Source organism: Saccopteryx bilineata, chromosome 5, assembly GCF_036850765.1.
Source record: "Saccopteryx bilineata isolate mSacBil1 chromosome 5, mSacBil1_pri_phased_curated, whole genome shotgun sequence".
NCBI classification, from domain to species: Eukaryota; Metazoa; Chordata; class Mammalia; order Chiroptera; family Emballonuridae; genus Saccopteryx; species Saccopteryx bilineata.
Window position 1 is genome coordinate 180,027,922 of NC_089494.1, and position 18,167 is coordinate 180,046,088.

The 18,167-nt window shown below is 37.9% G+C and overlaps 1 protein-coding gene across 2 annotated transcripts in view; it reads left to right on the top strand.

The window, feature by feature from the left end:
- PPP3CA (protein phosphatase 3 catalytic subunit alpha) overlaps positions 1-18,167 on the top strand; it is a 343,207-nt gene that overhangs the window by 214,305 nt on the left and 110,735 nt on the right. The gene's annotated exons all lie outside the window — the stretch shown is intronic.

An 18,167-nucleotide genomic window follows, 5' to 3' on the forward strand; every position in this document is an offset into this window, starting at 1 on the left:
GCTTGGTTGCTGAGCAATGGAGCAATGCCCTAGATGAGCAGAGCATCATCCCCTAGTGTGCTTGCCAGGTGGATCTCGGTCAGGGCGCATGCAAGGAGTCTGTCTGCCTTCCCTCCTCTGACTTAATAAAAAATAAAAGCAAAATAAAAACTTGTGATAACAGTACACAGTACATCTTAAATAATATAATTTTCAGTTGGCAAGTATACTTCAATGAAACAGGGAAAAAAGGCACTCTAAAAAATAACAACAACAAAAACTTGGGGCATAAAGAATGTTATTTACCTAATGTGAGCCAAGCCTTGTTTGTAAGGATTCGAGTATTAAATGGTCTTTGCCAGTGGGTTTTCTGTGGAGAAATAAATAAAGGTATGTTAGAATGTTGTTAGCCATTTCATCATTGCAATTGTAGGTTTATGCTTACAGCATTACTGAATTCCATGGCACATATAGTTCAGATTCCAGTGTGGAATGTAGCAGACACACCAACTATATACTTTTCTATTCTGTATTATCTTTTCCTTTGCTACTTTCCAAAGGTAATAGTCACTTTATCCTATCTCAATTTATAAAGATGCATACATGAACCTTTTTCTTTTAGGCTATTTTCAATAAGAACCATACGGCATATTTTTTGGATAGCTCCAATTTTTGTAACTCTAAGAATAATACTGCTTCTAACAGTGGCCCATTTCTGTGCAGATGGTTTTGATGTATATATTTCAGGTATCTGGAGCAATGCCGAAAAAGGCAGTCCTGGTTGATAACTATTTTAGAATTAGCCTTACATCCATAAATGTATATTTTTGAAAAATTTCTTTCTGGAATCATGCAGATTTGTAATAAGACTAAATCTTGTTGGGTGGATTTCTTAAGCAGTCAAAGTACAGTATACAATGTAGGGATAATTTTAAGTATAGGACCATTGTGAAGTTTCTGAATCTATTTTACTTAATCAAAATACAGCTAGCTGTTCATTTAGATGATGTTTGACCATTAATAAACAGAGCTGTCTTTCTATTGACATTAGAAAGAAGGCCAGTCCTATTCACTGAATTGAAAGTAAACTTTTGGGAAAAAACCTCTCTTAAGATTGAACCTGTCTCTTGAGTAGAAGGGTTGGATTACTATAAAAATCTCTGATCTCTTCCTGAGATAACTTAAACCCAGATGAAATCTGGGGCTGGCCACTGTTCTTAACCTAGTGGGAGGAGTAGGCCAGTGAGGGAATATGGGGTGAGGAGGAGGCAAGCTTGGTGTGTGAGAAGAGCATGGCTTCTAAGTAGATCAGAATGCCTGTTTTCTAGTTTTAACTCTCTCCTGCCCAGGATCTCTTCATGGTCCTTGGGGCCAGACCGCCGGGATTGGTTCCCATCTTTTCTGACTGTGGAACTTGGCCAGCCTTAAAAATTTGAGGCAGTTACCTAAAACTGTCTGAGCCACAGTTTTCTCATTTGCCAAATGGAGGTAATAGAACATTCATTAGGGAATTGTGAGGGTTAAATGAGCACAAACCCCAGAGTAAGCTAAACCAACTATTACTATCTGGGTTTAAACCAGTGGTTAAGGCTTAACCACCCGGAACCTTAGCTTTTCTCACTCATAAAATGGAGTATCATCGACAGTGTGAAGATTACATAAAATGGATGATATTGATTAAAAGTTCTTAGCAAATATTACTGAGACAGTGAAGTGATTTGTAGCTGATTAAAATGCTTTCTTTCACTAACTTGCATTCCCCATTGCATCAAACCTTTGAATAAGAAAACTATGTTTAGTAAACTGCAGTTTATTCATAGAACATGCAGGCTCTGAGAACACTTGGTAATTGAATATTACAATTGCCTGATTCATTCAGCCCTTATGTATTGAGAAATCTCTGTAGAGGCTGCAGGTGAGGTCACTGAGGCCCAGAGAACTGTGACCTGTCCTGTGACCCCTAGTTTTAACTACTCTCCTTATTTCTTCGACTTCTTATTATGATATGGTACAAAGGCCAAAAGCCCCACATATTGAAACTGAAAGAAGTGACCTTAATACAAGTTGTTTTCAAATGTGGCTTTTTATCTGAACCTCCAGCAATCTTTTAAGAACGAGAAAACATCCCTCTCCTCTTAAGTACTGCTCTCTGAGCCGCTCTGGTTGCCGCTGCCCCAGCTTTCCTGCCTCCCCAGGCTCCCTTTGTGATCCGTCTGAAGTAAGGATTTCCACATAGCACGTTCTCTGTTCACTGCCGATCTCCCCAAACCACCGCTGCTTCCCCTGGGGAATACAGACGAGGCTGCTGATCCAGGAGCAGCCAGGGGACCAGATGATAATGACTCTTTGTCATTGTGAATAGTTCTCTCAGTTTGAATTCTCAGCAATTAACCAGATTGCTGGTGGGGTTTTTATTTCTTTCTTTTTTTCCTTATTTGTATATATTTTGCTTTAATGATTTCACAGAATGTTTGTCACCCTAAAGCTTTTCCTACAAAACAAAGACAAAATAATTGAACCAAGTTATTTCATCAGTGACCTTTCTCTCTCCATTACGATGTAATATATCAACAGGATGTTATTTAAACGCACAAAAGTTTAAGCACTTGTAGCTCTTAGATACTAAGAATTGAACCATCTAGAAACTAGGTATGAAAACTGGAAGTTTTTGCAATTGTCAAGGCACTTGATGGGGTTCATAAAGTATTTTCTGAAATAAGATGCAGAACTAGACAGCTTTGATTTGAAAAACCAAGACGTCAGAGTGCCCCAAATCTACAGCATGGAAAGGCCAGAGGAAAGAGGATTTAATAAACTCCCTGTCCCCCAGAATGGCTTTCAGAGAACTAAAATTATCTAAGTGGATTCTCTTACAGACAGGCGTTCACTGCAGTTGGCCTTGGAGATCTTTATTCAGTGCTCAGACAACTGTCAGGTTTCCGTAGGTGCTGGGTTCCCTCTAGGTTTCCTATTTCTCTTCTGGACACAAACGTGCGCCCTGTCTCCTCGGCTGGAAACTGGAGAGGCCCTCTTGATGTCTTCTTTTCCCTCATCCCCCGTCTCTAGTTGGCCACTAGGTCCTACCATACCTTTTCGGAAGCCTTTTTATATCCCTTTTCTTCTGAACGACAGAACATCAGTTGCCTTTTTCTTCCTGACACAACACCTGGAATGTGGCAAGTGCAAAATGCCGGGAAGATGAGGGATGCATGTGTCGAACCTCACAATTCAGTCACCAGTCCTGTTCCTGTAACTCCCTGTTCGTTTCTGCGTTTGCAGTGGATGCGGAGGCACTTTGTGTAAAGAAACAGACTTGGTGAGAATGAGTGAGTAGAGGACTCTGGTTTAGGAGGAAAAAAACACAAAACCTCACAGCGAGGCAGAAACATGGTGCTAGCTAACAACACGCTTTCACAAATCGACCTCATAACTCCGAGTCTGCCCTAGAAAAAGGGGAAATGAGAACATTTGCAGATCGCTTGGGAAAAGTAGAAATGATGAATGTTAAATCTGTGATTGCTAAGGGGCAATGGTATTTCCTGCCTATTTTGCTTGTAGTTTGTCTCTTTCTCTTCTAATTTTTTTAATCTTCTAGATTAATTTTGCTAAGATGCCGCTTTGCATTCCTCATCCCCTGTTTCCAAATCTGCAGTGACTCACCATTTGTTTTAGAAATCAGTTCAAAGGCCTTCATGAAGCTGGTTGTAGGCCTCCCACAGTTTGGCCCCTTCCCACCTCTCTTCCATTCGCCTTCATAAACCTTTCAAATCTAGCTAAATTGATCTCTTCTTTGTGTAGTATGCATTTTCCTATCTCTGCCTTCCTCTGAGTTTGCTGTAGAATAGGTTTCAAATCTGACTCTGTTTAATCTCTATTATGTCTGTGTTCAGGCCCTGTGGAGTCGGCCTGGGGACCAAACCCAGTTGTCGAGGCCACCCTGGTTGAAATGTGGGGGAATTCCATGACATACTCGAATGTCATTTCGTCAATTACTAATGATTATTGATATACAATGTTAATTGAATCGGCTGACAGATCGACCATACACTGAAAAGAACTACTTAAGCATTCCCTAATTGAAACCATTCCATATTGCTTATCTTTGCTAATCCTTCCTGCTTTTAGTAAAGCAGGTTTCATATTTTCATGAGAAAAGCCATAGTTGGATTATTGAGCAGGAGCTCAAATCAGACTGTCGTCTAGGGTGAAACCTCACTCTGACTTCCAGCTGTTTTATCTTGGGCAGAGTTTCCATGTCCCCAAAAGGGTCTGATAATGATACCTACCCACCTGGTAGGGTGGTTGTAAGGATATAAATAGTGCCCACCACATGGTAAAAATTCAATAAGTATTAGCCACTGCCATTGTTATTAGTATTAGTATAGTTATTTTCTGATGGATTTGATATTCTTTATTTTAGCATTTACTTCACCACATTTAATTTGAGTGAAAAGATATTTCCTACTTTGAGAATGAAATCTATTTCAGTTAAAATAAAAATTCATCTAATATACCTTTAAGTAATGAGGCATTTAGTGCACTGAAATAGTTATGTGCTTTCCAAAGTGAGAACTTACTACAAAGAAATCATTTAAGCTTAACAATTCCTTAATATTAGTCATGTAATTATTCCTTCTCTTAGAAGCCTGGGGCCAAATGGATTTGTTCCCAGGAGGGAGGAATTATCTCTCTTGGCTTAACAGTGATCCAAGTATAAAAGCTATCCACACTCTGATCCACTGCTACCTCCCTGATCTTGGAAAGCTTGCCTCTCCCTGAAAAAGAAGAGTAGATGAGGCAGCAGAAACAGGAAGAACATTTTCTCTTGAAGCCAGCCTGAAGCCTCAAATGCAGAAAGAAATGCCTACCTGAGTTCTTCAAGAGAAGAAGGACCCACTGAATGTGTTCTGCATGTGTGAACCTGCTCATTCATTCATTCATTCATACACTCACCCTGCTTTTATTATTCATTCAGCTCATCAGCCATTTATTGACCATATACCTAGTGACAAGCATCGTGCTATATGTTGACCATTCAGAAGAAAAGATTGACATTTAGTTCTCTGCCTTGAGATAAGGGAGTGTGTATGTGTTAACAAGTCAAATCTTAAAATACTGCTTTTGGGAATGAATACTTTCTGGAACAGATTAGCATTTGCTAAACTCAGTGCCCAGTGGAACAAATGTAATGCATATTTAAAATTCATAGAATGGAAGTACTCAAGCAGTTGGAGAGCCCTATTGAGGTGAAAAAAAAACAGTCAGTCACGATGATCACACAACTCTGAGTTAGCGATCTCTAAAATCTAGTCACTCGATACATTTCTATGATAAGATAGTGGCATTTAAATGCTACCACTAGGCCATTTGAATTTTAGATGTGTAGAAAATACTTATTATTATTATTATTATTATTATTATTATTTACCCTGTAGCATAGCTTTAGAGTATTTGTCCCACCCTTTGCACTGGCCTAGGAAAATAACTATTTCCAATTTCCTTGGCACATTGAGCCACATGCTGCTCAATTATTGGGACTAATTTAAGTTTTGAACCTCTTTATAAGTTTTCCTACTCAGAATTATGTTCTTGTAGATGTTACTTTGGTTTGAAATTTTCTTTTGTTTATTGATTGCTAGAGTCCCTAAGTTTGTTCAGAACAGCAGGCACTATTCCAGCATTGTGTACCTTTTCTTACAGACTATAGGACCACTTACAATTTTTAAAGCACTGGAACCATGAGACAATTAGAAGATTAGGAAAGAACCATTTCTTCTTCAAATGCAGGCAGGCAGCATTCTTGGTGCGGATGCAATATATGTCAATATGGTACTTCATAAAACTTGAGTCAGTCTTATTGTTAGGTAGAAAATTTCCTCCTGTGACTTGCAAACTTCTTTTCACTCTTAAAAGTGACCATGGGCTTTACCCAATCATTTCTATCAAAGCACAACAGACAAGCCACGCACTGTTCAGACTGTTCCAGTATTAAAAAGCGAGTGTAGTGGCAGTAACCTGTAGACGGTGCAGAGCATGTGCCTGAGCATGCTGGGGTCCTCTTCATTGTGTTTCCCATGATCCTCATGTCGCTTGTCTTAGTTGACAAGCCCACCAGGAGGTCATCATTGAGATAAATTCTTTTTGTTAGCTAGATGACGTGTGCATGCAGTTTGGTCCTTCTAAATCAAGGAGAATGCCTAGTTGAGTGCTAATAGGATCCTTAGTTTGGTTTCCTAATTGAAAGCCTTAATTAAGCTCTGACAAAGATCTCTCTCTGTTGATGTTTTGACATCCTCTCCTCTTTGTTGGCCTGACTCTTTGTTCAGAGATCTTTTAGCAGCTAAACAAACAAATGTGGGGCGGTGACTAGAATTTTACATTACACATGCCCAAGATACAATTCTTTTTTGACATTAATGTTTGGTATCTTCAGAATCATACCTTGCTGTATGTGTGCTGTTGAAATGAATGTGATTTTTTTTAAAGAAAGAAATGCAGTATTCTTGCTGATACTTGAATTAAACAAGGAGGCCCCTTTATTTGGTACAATATCATGCTTTGTTTGGGTTCCATATTGAGAAGAAGCCTGGATTCTTTCTTTCACATAATGCCCGCCTCACTCAGACCCGTGCTCAGAATCCTGCATGTAACATGTTAGACCCCTGCTTCTGCACAAAATCCTTTAATAGCTTCCCTTCACCCTTTGGACAGAATCCAAACTCCTTACAGCCCCAAATACCCAGAGGGCTGCATTTTCTCCAACCTCTTCTGAGCCCTTTCCCCTTACTCTCCATGCCCTGGCCTTACTACATATTTTTGTGAAATTTGTTAAGCTCCCCTTTAACCTGGATAAGGATAAGTCTTCCACCACCACCCCCCCACAGAGACAGAGAGTCAAAGAGAAGGATAGATAGGGACAGACAGACAGCAACTGAGAGAGATGAGAAGCATCAATCATTAGTTTTTTGTTGTGACACCTTAGATGTCCATTGATTGCTTTCTCATATGTGCCTTGACCGCTGGCCTTCGGCAGACCGAGTAACCGCTTACTAGAGCCAGCGACCTTGGGTCCAAGCTGGTGAACTTTGCTCAAACCAGATGAGCCCACGCTCAAGCTGGCGACCTTGGGGTCTTGAACCTGGGTCCTCCGCATTCCAGTCCGACACTATCCACTGTGCCACTGCCTGGTCAGGCCCGAATAAGTCTTAATTACCCTTTGGGCCTAAGCTTAACTGTCACTTCTGCAGGATATCTTTTCTTATTCACAGAAGTATGCAATCTTCTGCCTTCACATTCTTCCTTTTGGTGAGTTTAGTGTACCTAAATTTACCTTAAATCAATCTTTCAATGACCTGTTATCTGTGTTCCCTTTAAGAATTTTGTTTATTTCTTGCAAGGAAAGTACTGGATTCCTCTTTCTCTGTTTCTCTCTCCCCAGTGTGGACATGCCTGTTTCGTGGTAGGTAATCCTCAATATTCACTGACTGGTCTGTAAGGAGAAAACGCTGCGCAGGCATTTACTGCATGACGGAGAAGCCTGTTTCTAGTAGAAATTAACTAGTGTTACACCTAAGCTTTCTGTTTTCTGTACATAATCTGGATTAATGATTGCTTACTTTCTTTAAATTATAAATAGTATTTATAACATTATAATAGTATTATAATATTCTGTGATTATAAAGTAAAATATCTTCATTAAACACTTACCTTATTAGAAGGTGATCAATTAGGCAGTCTGAACTAATAATTTTTGAAGAATGCTCATAAAAAGAAAGATCTTTTTTTATGCACCCAGCAGCATCATAAATGCATTATTTTGCTTTTAAACAATTATGCTAGTAATTCTCAATAGCTCTTTTCTGTTCCTTATAAAGCCCCATAATGACCTCTGCTAATATCCTGATTCCTCCTGGATCAAAGTACCTTATGTATTTTTCATGGATTTATTGCATTCTCTTATGTGTTTTATCATTGATCTGTCTAGTCAGTGTTTATTGAATGGAACAATGAATAAATTTATTAATTAAAAATGTAACACTAAGTTTTCACATTATAAATATTCTAAAAGGAATATAAAATACTACCTCTGCCTTATAGAAATATTTAGAGTATAGAGATATTTTAATACTTGAATGTTCATAAATTTAGATATAGGCCATTTTTCTAGTTATGCTAAAACTATAAGGTTTTGCCTCATTGTATTTCCTGAATACTAGAGTATTTGAATATATGTAGAAAAATATAAAACCTTGGTTTAGCTATGCTTGGGAATAAACTTCCTTGGTATAAAAAAATGAGTGTAAACATTTTTATGTAGAACCTCATCAAGACAGAACTTACACAAATGAATATTTGGTCAGAACAGTATTGTTCAACCCTTACCTACTAATCCATGGTCATGGTGCACAGGCCAGTAGTGAAGTGGCACTCAGTGGAAACCTACTAATATTAATGGTCATGCTTAATGTCTAATGTTAAAAATAAGTCACATTATTCTAAAAACTTATGAATTTAATTTTATGGTATTATAGTTAGTTATAATTATTTTAAACTTTGATGGAACTTTTTTTTTTAAACAAACTTTTATTGATTACACATGGTATAACATAGTAGGCTAGATTTGGAAGATACATAAATGAAAAATACATAGGAACTCTTCCTACATGCTGGGATTCTAGGGAGCCTAACTAATGTTTCCCATAAAAATATGTTGTTTGGCATGGTAGACCCCCAAAATTAAATGAAGAAACTATTATGAGATGCCAAGAAGGAAGTGATTACTATAAATTTGTAGGCTCAGAGAATGCTTCACAGAGAAACTGGTAGTTGAAGCTTGAATGCCATTTCAGTAGACAGATCGTTGGAGACAGAAGCTTCCTGCAGACACTACTGTGTACTTTGTATTCAAGGAATGAGACCTTTGGAGGGACTAGACAGAGTAGGTTTGGAAATGGGTTTTGGAGGAACTAATGGCAAAGTTGATTATGTCCAACTGAGGAGACCATTGAATGAATCAGACTTTATTTGGTAACTCATAAGGATCTCCCACTAAAGATTCTTTAACGAAAGAGACTAGTAATCATTGAAAATGATCAACAAAAATTTATTTCCTTCCTGGCACATTTTAGAACTGCACATTTTATACCACCCTTTCTCTCTTCTTTCTGAGAATGATATTGGTACTAGAACTGATGGAGCATTTAATGACTTACAGAAGGCTTTTCTAGCTCTCTTTTGTCTGGTATGTTTGAAATAGTGGTTGTGGCCCTGGCCGGTTGGCTCAGTGGTAGAGCGTCGGCCTGGCGTGCAGAAGTCCTGGGTTCGATTCCCAGCCAGGGCACACAGGAGAAGCGCCCATCTGCTTCTCCACCCCTCCCCCTCTCCTTCCTCTCTGTCTCTCTCTTCCCCTCCCACAGCCAAGACTCCATTGGAGCAAAAGATGGCCCGGGCGCTGGGGATGGCTCCTTGGCCTCTGCCCCAGGCGCTAGAGTGGCTCTGGTCATGACAGAGGGACGCCCTGGATGGGCAGAGCATCGCCCCCTGGTAGGCGTGCCCGGTGGATCCCGGTCGGGCGCATGCGAGAGTCTGTCTGACTGTCTCCCCGTTTCCAGCTTCAGAGAAATACAAAAAACAAAAGAAATAGTGGTTACCCCATATATATGCATGGAGCACCACTGCTGACCAGAGATGGATGTGTAGTTTTAACAACACATGTAAACTTTTGTTGTTTTAAACTGCATACAGAGATTCGAGACTTATTACTACTCCCTTTCCTGATATATAGGAATGGTGTCAAGTCCTTGCTTTACAGTGACAATTACGGTAGCATTAAGTTGGATACATGAAAAGAAGGTAAGTCAGGAGTTGAGACCACTTAAGAGGATGTTAGATTAATCCTGACAAAAAGTAATGGTCAAGCAGTGGCAGTGGACATGGAAAGAAAAAAGAGTGTATGGTGAAGAATCATTAAGATAGTTTAACAAATTAGACATGGGGCAAATGTAAGAGGAGGGTTGAGGTCACTTCCAGCAGAACTTCGTATCATTTAACTTCTGAAATTTTCCTACTGAAGAGATTAGACTCATACGTTTTCTTTATGTTTTTGTTTTTCTTTTTAAGCAAACTATTTTTTTATATTTTTCTGGAGATTTGGTGAAATCAAATTGATCTTTTTTCTTTATCTACATTTATCTAGCTTGTGATAACTATTTACATTTTTTGTTTTGCTTCCTACTAACTTGTTAATTATTTTACAACACATACATTATGCCTTATTTGGTAATATTTTAACTTCAGTTAAAAACCCTTTGGTTCCAGTGAATTACTGAGAAAAAAAAACCAAAACCAATAGATCTCAACTGCCCTCTTAATCTATAGCATTATATTATAATAGTGATAATGATGTTACATAAATAGTTACATTCTCAAAGCAATTTAATACATGTTTTCTCAATAACTAAATGAGGTAACTAGAATAGGACTTGGCTTCATTTAGTAAAAGAAAAACATGAAAGTTAGAGATACTAAGTTAATAAAGAACAAAACCAGTCTGAAACCTATATGTTCTGTATCCATGTTGACCTCTCTCCATCTCTTCATTTATACTACACAACTTTGAAGAACTGAGGAAGTTCAAGAGCTATGAGGGGGACTAGCACAGAATTTGGACCTATCTCAGTCAGACCTAAGGAAGAACTCTTTAATCTCTAGAATAGTCTGCCAAGTATAATACGTTGACCTTTAGCTTTTTAATAACTATGGCCCTATTTTGAATATTCTTATATCCTGTAAAATTCTGATGAACATATTTCTCCTATTTCAGTTTTGTATAATGAGTGCCCATTGTCACTCTAACCAAAATATTGATATGGGTAGAATAAACCAGAGGACAAGAACACAGACTCTGGAATTACATGGGCTGCTTTCGAGTCCTGGCTCCCACAAGTAGTCGTGACTATAGGACCATTACACCATCTCTCAGAGCCTTGGTTTACAGACTTCTAAGATGAGTGAAGAGTCGTATGTAGGTTATTGTGAAGTTCAAATGTGGTAATCTACATAAAGACTTTATTACAAGGTTTTGCACATTGCAAACTCAGACACCTAGCCATTGTTAGATAATGATCCAGCTGATACTGCCATCATCAGTCACATATGGTGATTTTGATTAAATTAAAAATTAAATTATAATTTCACAACTGTGCCTGATAATTTGTCAGTGTTCAAAACATGAGGAATTTAAATATTAGAATTGGGTTTGCTCTGCTCAGTCCCTAACTACTGGTTAGGGAAAATCATGTGAGCTGAAGTACAGAGAAACACAGAATTGTTTGGATTTCTAATACCTAAGTGTGTGAAAACATCAGTAAAGACAAAACAAACATCGCCATTGTTTTGGTTCTGATGCTGAACTTAACTTCTAGCAAAAATCTTTCATTTGGTTAATGTTTGACTTTCTCCTGTCCCTGGAGTTCAATTAACACACCATTTCAGGAGTGAGTCTTTTATTTATACAAGCTAGAGAATGAATCCAATTATTTTTTCTATTTTCTGATTAATACATGCTTGGTTGCTTTATACTCAGGCTACACTGATAATATATCAAAAAGCATTGTTTTCTCCTTTTTTTGTGTGACAGAGACAGAGAGGGACAAACAGATAGGAAGGGAGAAAGATAAGAAGCATCAGTTCTTTGTTGTGGTACCTTAGTTGTTCATTGATTGCTTTCTTATATGTGCTCAGGCCAGCGACCTTGGGTTCAAGCTGGTGAGCTCGTGTTCAAGCCAGTGACCTCAGGGTTTCGAACCTGGGTCCTCCACGTCCCAGTTTAATGCTCTATCCACTGTGCCACTGCCTGGTCAGGCAAGCATTATTTTCTAAGGTGAATAATGTAAGAAAGTATGTGAAACTAAAGTTACTTTGTTTAGCCAGCAGGACATAGAGCTTTGTCTAGTTACTGGTGTTGCTATAAGGGTTTTTGAGTGACACATGTTAAAACAGATAGTGCCTTACAATACTGAGTGCTTAGCAAAAGCTATAATGATCTCTATTTCATCGTTTTATGCCTTTAATTTTTTTTAGAATTTAGTAATTTATTTTAGATGTGTATATGGTTTAAAAAATAGAAAATTGCAGCATTTTATATAGCAATATTTCCAAAAGTACCCATTTGTAGAAATCAACTTTTTCATCACTTTTTAAAGACATTTGAGGAATTAATAAGTAATCTAATGAAGACAACTGAGTTAAATGTTTAGAAATAATTGTACATGAAAATAGTTACATTGAAGAACAGTAAAATGTTATGGAATGAATTTTATGGCATGTTTGTATCCCCCAAAACTCATAGCTTGAAGCCCTAATGCCCAGTGTGATAGTGTTTGGAAATGATGAATTTGGGAGGTAATAACGGGTGTTAAGGGTCAATTAGGTCATGAGAGTGTGACTTTTGTGATGGGATTAGTGGCCTTATAAGAAGAGGAAAAGAGAAGTACAGAATTTGATCTTGGACTTCTGGCCTCTAGAGCTGTGAAAAATAAATCTCTGTTGTTTAAGCCACTCATTCTACTGTCCTTTCTTATAGCAACCCAAGTAGACTAAGACAAACACTATATGGGGATACTTACCTTGATATAGTTGTTAAAAACCAGGCATTTAATTTAAGGATTTACATAATTCATAAATCTTACTTTCCCTAGCCCTTAATTTTATTTCATATTTAGCTCAAAGGAAACTATTTTCCCAGCTGCATTTTAAAAATTCTGTAAGATCTGATTTTTTGATATAATGAGATTGAACTCAGCATTATTCAATAATAATTCTGCTTTTGATATAGCCTAAAGAAAAAGGTTCTTCTTTTGTTTATATTTTGAATGAGAAAGTTGAGATCAACATTTTAAAAAGGGATCGATATTGTCTGCACTGTGTCCCAAACCTGTGAAATTACCTGATTGTATCTATTTTAGGAAGAAATAGGGACCTTAGCAGAAGACACCAAGTTACTTAATTGACTACATTTTGGAAATGTTCATCTGCCCTCATAATAACTTGAGGCCTGTGACAACTTGGAAAGATAATTCATTTAATTTTCATCTTGTAGTTTTAAAAAAGCTGATACTAGCTATTTTATGGTATGGGTTGTAATTAGTCACAGAAGAATAAGAGCATTATATATGGATGAGATTTGAATCTGTAAGAGAGAGAGAGAGAGTGTGTATGTGTGTATAGGGTGTGAGTGAAATATAGTAGAGCGAGCAGCAAAGGAAAAAAGTGGTGATTGTAACCAATGAATTGAGTATATTACACTTTTAAAAGAATAGCTCTTGGAAAGAATTCAGATTGGTCCAATTTCAAGTAGCAAAGGTAATAATATCTGTGAATTACCTGTATGCCAACATTCTTGTATTATATTTCAGTGGACTCAGCTTTTTCGGCTCGGTGTAATAGGAACTCAGTGTCTTTTTTTAGTTAGTGGCCTTTGATATTCTCAGATAAAAGGCATCCTTCTGAATTCTTTGATCATACACTATAGCAAGCTAGGAAACTCACTCATGGCATCTTTGAAATATATCCATATTCTTCAAATTCTTTTCAAATTATTTAGTACTATGGTGACTTTTTTACAGAATGCAAAGGAAATTAAGCCATAATTTAATTGCATGCTCTAAAGATGAATTGAGGAAATGGGAAATATTGGCCAGAAAAGAAAAACCCTGAACTCCAAATCCAGTACCTTATCAGTTTTCAACTATTCACTATATTTATTTAACAGCAGAGTATCCAATGAAAATAACCTAGACTTTGGGAGAAATTGGGTTTATACCACACAGCCCTATGTTCCCTGCACCAATTTTTTTTTAACTTTTTTCAGCTTTGATCTCCTAGTCTGAAAAAAAAGGGGCATAAATAATGGTACTTTTCTTAGAGGAATGTTGTACAAATTAAATGAAATATACTGCTCGCAAAAATGAGAGGATATTTTATTGTTTTATATTCATTTTGAAACATCCTCTCATTTTTGTGAGCCGTGTACTACATGCAAAGTACAAAGCATGGCAGATAGTAAATACAAAGTAAAATGTGGTCTTTCTCTGGTTTTGATACTGATTCTTATACTTCCTAACTTGTATGTCTGAATCACGTTACTTAATTCTTCCTTTGTAAATAGGCTACCACTGACCTTTGGGATTATTGTGACAATTATGAACGACATGAATCATTTAGTGTGTTGCCTGACATGGAGAAGCACTTGATGTATGATAGCTTTACTGCAGAGCTCCTGTGCAATCTCCGTTGCAGGTGGAGGTAATTTGGGGTAAATCAGAGAAGATACCCTTAGGGACTTTGTAGAGTGGCAGAGACTAAAACACAGAACACTCACGTACACATGAATATTCCAGCTGTAAACGTGAGTGGAGAAAAGCTTCTTAAACTTGAATTCTCCTGAATTTCTATTCCTGATACTTAGATCTGGACAGTGTTGTAGTGTACTTTAAAAATGCCTGACAATTTTTTAAAAATCAAACTAAATAAACTGTGAAACATAGTTTAAAAGAGCATGATTAGCAGTTTAACATAGTCTTTTTTTTTTATGAATTTAGGTCATAGCTTATAAACAGAATGATTTATATATGATATATTTATTAATGCCAGGACCTTCACATGTTTTAATAGTTTGCATCAATGTGTGAACTTCACAGAAGTTTGTATATTATTTCTTTTTAAATACTCTATAATTTTTTTTACTTATTTACATGGATGTTCCTGCAGTTTGGACAAATGATAAATGTGTTCCAAAAGGTTTATAGTTAAATGTTAAATAAGAGAAATGCTAAGCTAATTCAGAAGTTTAAATGTCTGAAGGTAAGACTTTTCCCAAAACATCGTATTTCACAGCAGTTTTTTTCAAAATGTGTGTCACAGTCCATGAGACATGAAAGCAATTTATTTTCATCAGTCCAGTATTTCTAATATAATGCAAAAGACTAAAATAAGAAAGAAAACATTGGTTTATTATACAAAATAAGGGGGTGTATTTTGTTTATTAAATATATACAAATATTTATATTTCTAATGGCTTATGATATAAAATATATTTTTAACCTTGGCTTGTGATCGGATAATTTTAGAAAACACTGCCAACAGTGTGGAACCTTCCTTGCACAGAATTCCCATTGACCAGACAGATACGACATAGGCAATACTATGCTTAAGGAAACCTGATGCATAAATAGTCAACCTTAGGGAATATTACAAATAGATCAAAGTGGATTAAATATTGTAGAATATTCAGTTTTCTGTTTAGTTCAGAAATATTCCCTGAGCATGTACATTTCTGGGATGTACAGGCACAGAGTTAACAGGCACAGACACACCTTGTTATACTGCACCTCGTGTTACTGCACCTCACAGATGTTGTGTTTTTTACAAGTTGAAAGCAGGACCCACCACCTGCAAAAAGAGTATGGTTTACTTGATTGCAATACTCACTTTATGGTGGTTCAGAACCAGACATACAGTCTACAGAGTATGCCTGTATATAGCTTTTGCCCTTAGTAATGTCAGAGTCTGCTAGAAGAGATAGATATTGAAACAAATCTGTGTGACTGGATAGACAGTGATGCCAACGTCTGAGGTAGGACATATGTGTAGGGACAGGTTTGCATGAGAAAGTAACAGACTCATCCTAGGCCGGTTGATGGTGAGCGTCTTATGTGACACCCCATCGAAGTTGCTGGTTAGCTGCTGTGTGTACATTTCTCCATAGTTCAGCTCACAGGTCTGGATCAGAGATGTTGCTTTCGCGCAATCATTATATAGGCAATGGTAAAGTCCTGAAGATGGATGAGGTTATGAAGGGGAAGCTGGTAGAGGGGTAATAACAATCCTGGGAATAATGGCTGCATTTAAGGAACAGTCAGAGCAAGAGGAGCAAATAGAAGAATGAGAAACTGTGGCTAGAAAAGTAAGTGGAAAACTACTTACTTTTTTGCCCTTCCAAATTTATATGTTGAAACCCTAACTCCCAATGTGATGGTATTTGAAAGTGAAGCCTTTAAGAAGTGTTTAGGTCATGAGGGTGAAGCACTTGTGAATGGGTTTTGCGCCTTTATAAAAGAGGCATCCAAGCCGCTCTCACCCCCTCTGCTGTATGAGGACACAGTGAGAAGGTGGCTGTCTCTGTAAACCAGGAAGCAGGCCCTCACTGGACACCAGCTCTGCCAGGGACTTAAATCTACAGGTGCCTTGATCTTGGATTTTCCCGCCTCCAGAACTGTGAGAAATAAACTGTTATCAGCCACCCTGTCTTTAGTATTCTATTGTAGAGGCCCAAATGAAACAAGACAAAAACCAATAAGGCTGCTGTTAATAGAAGTTGAGGAGAGAAGGACTCAAGAATGCCTGCTGGGTTTGGCCAGTAGGCCACAGAAATGGAATAGGGTGGCCAGGGACGACAAGGGAAGTCTTGTTACAGTCAACTGAGAGTGGCTAGGGGTGTAAGGAGGGAAGACACTCAGGCTAGACCAGTCTTTGAGGTAGCTCAGCTGAGAAGAAATGGACTGCAATAACATAAGTGGATGACAGGGACAGGAGAGACTATTTGACCATGAAAGAGACTCGAATGTCTATAGGTAACGGGAGGGAAACCAGTAGAAAAGGAGAAATCAGAAATATAAGAGGTGAAGTAAATAATAATAGAGTGTGAACCGAGAGGTGTTTGGCATGGAAACACTGATGGGCTAATTAGCTTTAGGTAGAAATAAAGAACTTTTGAGACTAGAGGGAAAGGAGTAAGGGAAAAAAAGACAGTGAGTGATAGACATTATTATCATTGTTATTTTTCATTCCAAAAGTGTCTGGACTATACATAGCTTTCTCCTTTCTCACTGCCTCAAGTGTCCAGATGACATCACTGCTTTCCTGTCACTTCTAAATCAATAACCAGCTCCTCTTTGTACGTAAGAATCGGGAATAGACTTATATATTGAGGTGCAGCCTTTGCTCTTTGAGCAATATGTTATGATACAGTAGTGAACACAACAGTTTCTGCCCTTAAGAAGCTGTGTTCTGCCTGACCAGGTGGTGGTGCAGAGGATAGAGCATTGGACTGGGAAACAGAGGACCCAGGTTCAAGACCCTGAGGTCACCAGCTTGAGCCCAGGGTCGCTGGCTCGAGCAAGGGGTTATTCGGTCTGCTGTAGTCCCCTGGTCAAGACATATATGAGAAATCAATCAATGAACAACTAAGGAACAGCAACAAAGAATTGATGTTTCTCATCTCTCTTCCTTCCTGTCTGTCTGTCCTTATCTGTCCCTCTCTCTGACTCACTGTCTCTGCCAAAAAAAAAAAAAAAAAAAAAAAAAAAAAGCTGTGTTCTAGTGGAGGAGAAAAGAAAACTGATAGATAAGTTTAAAAAACTCATGACAAATTAGATTGTAACAAGTCCTATACAGAAGACGAAAGAAAGTTAAGGAATGGAATGTGCCTGCTCGGGAACGAGAGGTGGAAGATCAGGGAAGGTCACTGAGAAGATAGCACATCAGCAGGGTACTGAATAAAGCAAGAAGAAAGGAGAGCACATATTTAGGGAAGAATTCTTCAGGCAAAGAAATAGCAAATGCAGAGGACCTGGGATGAGAGTTGCCTTGGTGTCCTCAGGAAAGCCAGGCTAGGGTGACTGCAGGAAAGCTTATGCCAAGGAGAAAGGGAAGCTGAAGCTAGAGGAGGAGCTGGGGACCATTTGGGGCTTTTTATTCAAATCAAATAGAATGCCACAGAAGGACTTTGAGCAGAGAAGTAAAATATTGGTCTTATGACATCATGAGATTATATTATTTTTCTCCCCATGTTGTAGCCTCTTTTCTGAATCATAAGCAAATACTCAAGATTGCTGAGTCTTCCGTCAAATATGTGCTATTAGAGCATGGTTTCTCATAGATAGTGTAAACTCAAATCCCTTATTCATGTGAATAGAATATAGAAACAGGTAATATTGTTACTGTTCAGTTTACTCAGATGTTTAAAAAACTCTGTGTGTGGGGGTAGACAGAGGGCCCATGATTCCAGTGCTTTGTGCTCTTAACGAGTACTTTGAGAACTGCACACTGTCCACATGATAATTCTGGCATTACCTTTGTCTGTAATGCAATGGTTAAGGCCTGGTCACAAGTGCATTTGACTTTTATAT